General features: G+C 45.5%; 1 pseudogene; it reads right to left on the bottom strand.

Annotated features, from left to right (window-relative positions):
- Positions 1–5,115, bottom strand: part of LOC101361753 (histo-blood group ABO system transferase-like) — a 25,679-nt pseudogene extending 20,564 nt beyond the window's left edge.
- Positions 5,116–6,728: the final 1,613 nt, after the last annotated feature.

The following is a 6,728-nucleotide window of genomic DNA, read 5'->3' as shown; positions in this document are numbered from 1 at the left end:
ATCGGGGTGTTTTTTCTTTTTAACATTCTTACTTTGGCAATTTTTTTTTTTTTTTTTGTATGTATTGACTACACCCTCTACGATAACATTGAATAGGAATGGAATAGTGGATGTCCTTGTTTTTTTACCTGCCTTTACTAGAAAAGTGTTGACATTTTCTGCACGTATGTGCTTTGCTGTACAGTTTTTGTATGTGCCCATTTTCATCATTTCTTATCTGATTGCGGCCAAAACCCTCTAACATGGCTCCCAGCTGTTACATTTACCCTCACGCACAGGTTCTTTAACAGCTGTCATATCATTTTCCATCTCTGATCAAAGGTGTAAAATTGCTCTGCATTTCACTCAGATGAGAAGCCGGAGTCTTTTCAGAAGCCAGCACTTTCTCCAGAACATGATTTGCCCAGTGGCTCCAGTCACCTCTCCAAATTCCTCTACTGTTACTGCTCCAGCATCTCACGCTGCTCTGGTCATGCTGGCATTTGGGCCTCCGTAAAACATACCAGGCACACTCCCACCTGCTGGCCTGTGCTCTGGCATTTTCTCCTCCTGGAAGAGTCTATTCTCAGCTGTCCCTTTGGTAATTCCTTCGCATCATTCAAGTCTTAGCTCTGATCATTGTTTTCAGTGAATTCAGTAATTAGGCTATTGAAGTCTCAGGGCAAACAACTGGCCCCCAAAACTGGAGGGACACGTAGGCACTCTGCTCCTGGGCTTCTGCTCTGGAATAATTGTATCTGCCTATGTGTCCCTCCAGTTTTGGGGGCAGTCCTTATCCTATGGCCTCAAACTCTTGGTTTCGTATGTTCAGCTTTTTTCTTGATGATAGTGATGACTTCCAAGCTCTTAACAGACCAAAAGCTGAAAGTCTTCATTTGTGTTTTGTATCATTACTATTGTCTATTTTCTTTTACTTTCTTCATAGTATTTATCCATGCTGCTTTTATTGTTCCAGTGGCCCAGTTTACCTTTTGCTAATGACCGTTTCATTTTGTGAGTAACCAGTGTATCTTCTCTTTCCAACACATGAAGGTCAGTGGCACTCTTTCACTGCTCTACTCCTACACTGGAAGTTGTTAAAGTCAATGAGCATCTGAAATATATGCGAGTGTTTGCAAAATCATCACAGAGCGCTTCCAAGTTTTTACAATTAAAAAATGTATTTATTTTTCCTTCCCAAGCCAGGTTTCACTAGGTAATGTTTCCTAAAATGATTATTTTGCTTTTCTCTACACTAACTCACTAAAAATAAATATTCTTCTGTTACTGCTTATCCCCTGACCGTGCTGCATTTTTCATGGAACTTACTACCACATGACGTTATATTGTTGTTGTTAGTTGCTCTGTTAGTTATCTAGTGCTGCTGTAACAGAAATATCACAAGTGGGTGGCTTTAAGAAACAGAAATTTATTCTTTCACAGTTTAGTTGTTTAGAAGTCTGAATTGAGGGCTCCAGCTCCAGGGGAAGGCTTTCTGTCTCTGGACTGTGGAGGAGGGTCCTTGTCATCAGTCTTTCCCTGGTCTAAGAGCTTCTCAGTGCAGGGATCCTGGGTCCAAAGGACGCGCTTCAGTCCTGGCTGTTCTTGGTGGCAGAAGGTCTCCCTGCCACCACCACCCCCACCCCGGCTGGCTTCTCTCTTTTATATCTCAAAACAGATTGACTGAAGATCCAACCTAATCTTGTAGATTTTGTCCTGCTTCGTTAACATAACTGCCTCTAATCCTATCTCATTAACATCTTAGGGATTAATATTTACAACACATAGGTAACTACACCAGATAACAAAATGGAGGACAACCCCACAGTACTAGGAATCATGGGCTAGCCAAGTTGACACACATTTTTTGGAGACATAATCCCATCCATAACAGTTGCTGTGGAGTCAATTCTGACTCATAGTGACCCCATGGGTACAGAGCTCCATAGGGTTTTCAAGGCTCTGATCTGTCAGAGCAGATTGCCAGACTTGTCTTCCAGGGAACCTCTGGATGGCTTTGAACCACCAGCCTTTTGACTAGCAGTCAAGTGCTTACTACTTGCACCACTCAGGGAAGTTGACATTATATTTTGTTTATTTACTACCCACACCCAAAGAAGTTACGATCCATGTGTATCTGGATATTTCTGGTTTGTTCAGTGCTGTGTCCACTTTGCCCATGTGAAGTAGGCTCTGTGACAGTATTAACCTAAATAGTTTAAATAAATGACAGAGCCAGATGTAAGGGTGTGGTGCAGTGAATTACTTACTATGGGCGTTCTAGCCATAGTCTTTGTAACTCAAACCAAATGATTGGGTGGGACCATGCTAGTAAGGTATATGCAACGCAAATGAGGGGATTGGTCGGTCAGCTTTGCCATCCTGCTAGGCTTAAAATGAGCCTTACCAGAGGTGTGAAGAGAGGATCTCAACACCACCAAAGAAGTAGAAGCGGGAGTGGAGCGTGTGCTTTGGACCTGGGATCCCTGTGCTGAGACCCTCCTAGACTCAGGAGACAGAGAGTTGTAACACCGAAGACCGGGAGATGGCGAGAAGCAGCATGTAACACCGAAGACGGCGAGATGGCGAGAAGCAGCAGCAGAGGAACGGCAACAGCACAGGCAGCAGAACCAGGAGACTGGCAGGAGACCGACAGGAGACGGCACGGTGGGCTTCCCAGCCCACAGAGCGAGAAAGCTGAGTGCCTCCGGGCAGGAGGCTTGCAGGTGGAGTAGGGTGCTTCCCGGCACTTGGTGGAGCTAGGTTTGCCGACCCAGAACGCTAGAGCTGAGCGCCTTCAGGCCGAGGCTTCGTGGCAGACTTGGTGCTTCAGGACACTTACTGGAAGAGCTAAAGGAGCTTTGTAACACTTGCCCAAGCAGGGCAGAGGACAAGGGGCCAGGGAGAGGCAGAGTGGTGGGCACAAGTGAGAAGAGACCGTCACGATGGAAGATCCGTATCCTGAGCCTTCCTGAGCCTGAGTTGTAAGCAGTTACTTCTCTAATAAACCCCATAATCATGAGTATTGGCTGTGAGTTCCGTGTGGTCAGTGCAATGAATTACCGAACTCAGAAGAGAAGTAGAGAGTGCCCTGGGAGGGACAGTTGGTATCAGAATTGGTACAGATGGCAGAGAGAGGAGGCGTGTCTGACCGCCGCCACATAGGAATCAGCCTTGTGCTGTTGTTCTTGATTCTCATTCCCCCTTGTGAAGTTAGAGGAGGTCAGATACTGCCTCTGCCGCACCATTATTACAAAGGGCCTGAAGCGAAGTAGTCTTGCCTGAGACACTGGGCTTTCCCAAGAGGAGATCCAGGTTGTCTGAGTTGAATAGGATGTTTCCATTGTCTCCTGTCCCCACTACCCTGCAGGCTCTAGATCATCCATGTAATTGAGGATTAACAATGAGAATAACAAGAAAACTGTAGGCATATGCACAGAAATGTAGTTGTCAGGAATTTAGTCTTCCGGCATATTGACCTGCGTTCTGACCCTGGCTCAGCAACATACCATTTGGTTAACCTTGAGCATGTGATTAGTTGATTGTAACTTTCCTTGCTATAACCCATTGGAAGCAATATCTGCTTAGGAGAGGCATGAGGAATAATGAGCTAGTGTGCTGAAAACTTTTTGCACATCCCTTCAAATATTGTAGTTGTTGAATAAATGCAGTATTTTATCATGAATATGTTGTAGGAATGGAAGTTAGGGTTTTAATGGCTTTAAAATACGTAACCTGCTGCACTGCAGTGGAGGAACCTTTTGAATGTGGCACTGGATCAAATATTGCTGCGACACTATCATACCAGGATGGATTAGAATGACTTTGACAGCTCACTTCACGCGGTGGCCTATCTGTTTTACAGCTGCCCGGGTGTTCAGTAAAATTGTAGTGTCAGAAGTGCAGTGCAGCTGCTTTTTGTGTCCTCACTACATGTGAAAGCTAAAGGGTTGATGCTATTTAACAGAAGCAGTCCTGCAGCCCAGACAATGCCAGTGGTCACAGTTCAGATTATCATGCTTGTGTGCTCTCCAAGGGCTGCAAATGTGAGAAGATTTGGAGTGGAGCATCCACAGGGTTAGTGTGTAAGTCTCTGTTTCCTTGGATGCACGAGTAGTGTAACAGCTAAATACCCTGCAAATCAATGAACTTTCTAGAAAATGTGACTCTTAATCTCTTCTTCATGGTCCCTGGCATCTGACGCATTCTCCTTTGTAAACACCGTGGCCTCTTCGTGTTTGGAAGATGGAGGAGTGACCTCTTTGTCTCTTGAATCTTCCCCGGGACAGTCGAGGTTTTTGTCTTTTTCCCTAAACGTTCCTGACGTTTAATTTTGCCCTACTTTCAATTTACATATTCAGAATGTATTTACTTAAGTTGTTAAAAATCATTTATGTTCTCTGGCATTCCTTTGTGATACTTCATTGGCTTAAACACCCAACAGGATAGAAGGACTAATAACCCACTCCCACCCTGGTGGGCGGTGTCTCTCATGGCCTGTTTCCTGATTACCCAGGTCACAGAATAATGAGCCCACCACACGGCTCTTCCTTCATTGTCAGCGTTGCACAAAGGGACTGACTTCTTAGGAAGACAGATGAGAATCCCGCTCCCTGAAACCACCCCATCTACCCACTTCTTTAATACAGTTACACCACAAGTCTAGTGCTTCCATCTCTGCAGTTGAGGTGACGCACCTGAGCCCCCACTCTGGCCTCCTCCTGCCCCCAGCCTTGGACAGATGAGTGTTCACTTTTGCATTGTCCACTCCAGTGACAAGAAGGTGAAGTGAGCAAGGTGTTTGCCTAAAGCACAATATCTAAAAGGGCTCAAAAACCTCAGTCATCAAGATAAATTGTATTCTAATACAATATTCTAAAAAATCAGAAGTAATGCAAAAAGTCCAAGATGAACAAAGTAGCAAACAAGAAGAGGGTCAGTGCTTGACTTTTCTCTTTATTTTGTGCCCCCATGACCCTGGACTCACCTGGGCAGATTTGTGTCCTGCTGTGTAACTTCAGATTCAGGAGGATCTTCCAAGTTGGTGGCAGAGACACCACCTCCAGGAGCAAAGCAGTGGCTGTGACCACTCTCGGTGGTGTGCCCCCCAAAGGGGCTATTCAAGTCCAGCCACATGGTCCTCAGGCCTGTGCAAACATTGTGAAGACCTTCAAGACAATGATATCAGTGTGTGATGCCAAGCGCAGCCTGAGGCCAGACTGGGCTCCTTTTATGTCCTAACAGGGTCTCAACATCATGCCGGGCTGAGCTTAACTCGTGTGGTCTGCGGGTGTAAGGCTGTGAGGCCAAGTGAGATTCAAGATCAGACAGCTCGAATCCCCATCTCACCCCCACTACTTGCGAGTGCTGTGAGCCTTTGAAACTCCTCAGTCTGAGTTTCTTTGTAAAATAGACGTCCTCATCATACCTACTGTTGGGAGAACTAAAGTGTGAACCACTCAGAACCGTGCCTTGCAGATCTAGGCACTTCGACTCATGGTGACCCCACATGTGTCAGAGTTGAACTGTGCTCCATGAAGTTGGCAGTGGCTGAGTTTTTGGAAGTAGATTGCCACGCCTTTCTTCTGAGGCATCTCTGGGTGGACTTGAACCTCCAACCTTTTGTTTAGTGGCCGAGTGTGATAACCATTTGCACCACCCAGGAACTCCAAGTCATGCTTAAAACTGCCTTTTTCATACGGTTTTATTTTCATCCTGGAGTTTATGATTGCCTTTTTTTTTCCTTCCAGTGAGTGCCTTGATCATATTCTCACAACTTTCAAGCTCTGAATTGTACTGATGGCCCCTCACCCCACTGTGAGGTGCTATCTCTCGGTGCTCTGAACACCCTTCCCTGCCTGGAATTGGTGGCTCCCACTTAATATGTACACTTCAGATCTTCCTCCTAAAAGGTGTATGCTCCTGTTTTGTTAGAGCATGTCTTCAAATCACTTTCTAACAGTGGTGTGTGGGAAGTGAACACTGAGACCTCAAGTGTCTGAGCATATCTGTATTCTGATGGACACATGGAATAAATGCTGCAACCATTTCCCTTAGAACTTGAGGCTGTGTTAACACTGTGCTTTTGAAGTTCAGTGACGCCTGATGCTCAATTCTCTAGGGACCTGCTTGTTCCCTCCACAATCTTCTTGAGTTTGGGGGACTTAAGGATAAAATCTTTATCCGTGGGGCTCTGTAAGTTCTCAATGACCTGCCTTAGTTTGAGACTTTATTTTTTTCATTCAATCAGCTCTGCATTCTGGAGGGTCACTGATTGGAACACCCATTCTCCCTTTGGTCCAAGGCATTTTCTATTCCGTCTCCTCCCCTATTTCTTTTCTCTTCTCCTTTCCTAATAGGAGCTGTGGTGGCACAGTGGTTAAGCACTCAGAGTTGAACTGTGCTCCATCTGGTTTGCAATAGCCGATTTACCTGCTAACCAAAAGGTCAGTGGTTCAAACCCACCTGTTGCTCTGTGTGAGAAAGATGTGGCAGTCTGCTTCCATGAAGATTTACATCCTTGCAAACCACATGGGGCAGTCCTACTCTGTCCTGTAGGGTCACTGTGAGTCAGAATCATCTTGACAGCATCAGGTTAAGTTTCAGTTTTTGTTTTGTTTTGGTTCTCCTTTCCTGGGGCTGCAGTTGATCAGATGTGGGACCTCCCGGACTAATCCTTGTCGCCGTTTTTTTTCTCTCTCATGTTTTAGGTTTTCTTGTGCTTTTATTCCACGCACTAGGAGATTTCC

The sequence above is a fragment of the Trichechus manatus genome, unplaced genomic scaffold (assembly GCF_000243295.1).
Source record: "Trichechus manatus latirostris isolate Lorelei unplaced genomic scaffold, TriManLat1.0 scaffold00431, whole genome shotgun sequence".
In the NCBI taxonomy this organism is placed as follows: Eukaryota; Metazoa; Chordata; class Mammalia; order Sirenia; family Trichechidae; genus Trichechus; species Trichechus manatus.
The sequence above is the reverse complement of the archived record's forward strand: the minus strand, read 5'-3'. Positions and strand labels throughout refer to the sequence as shown.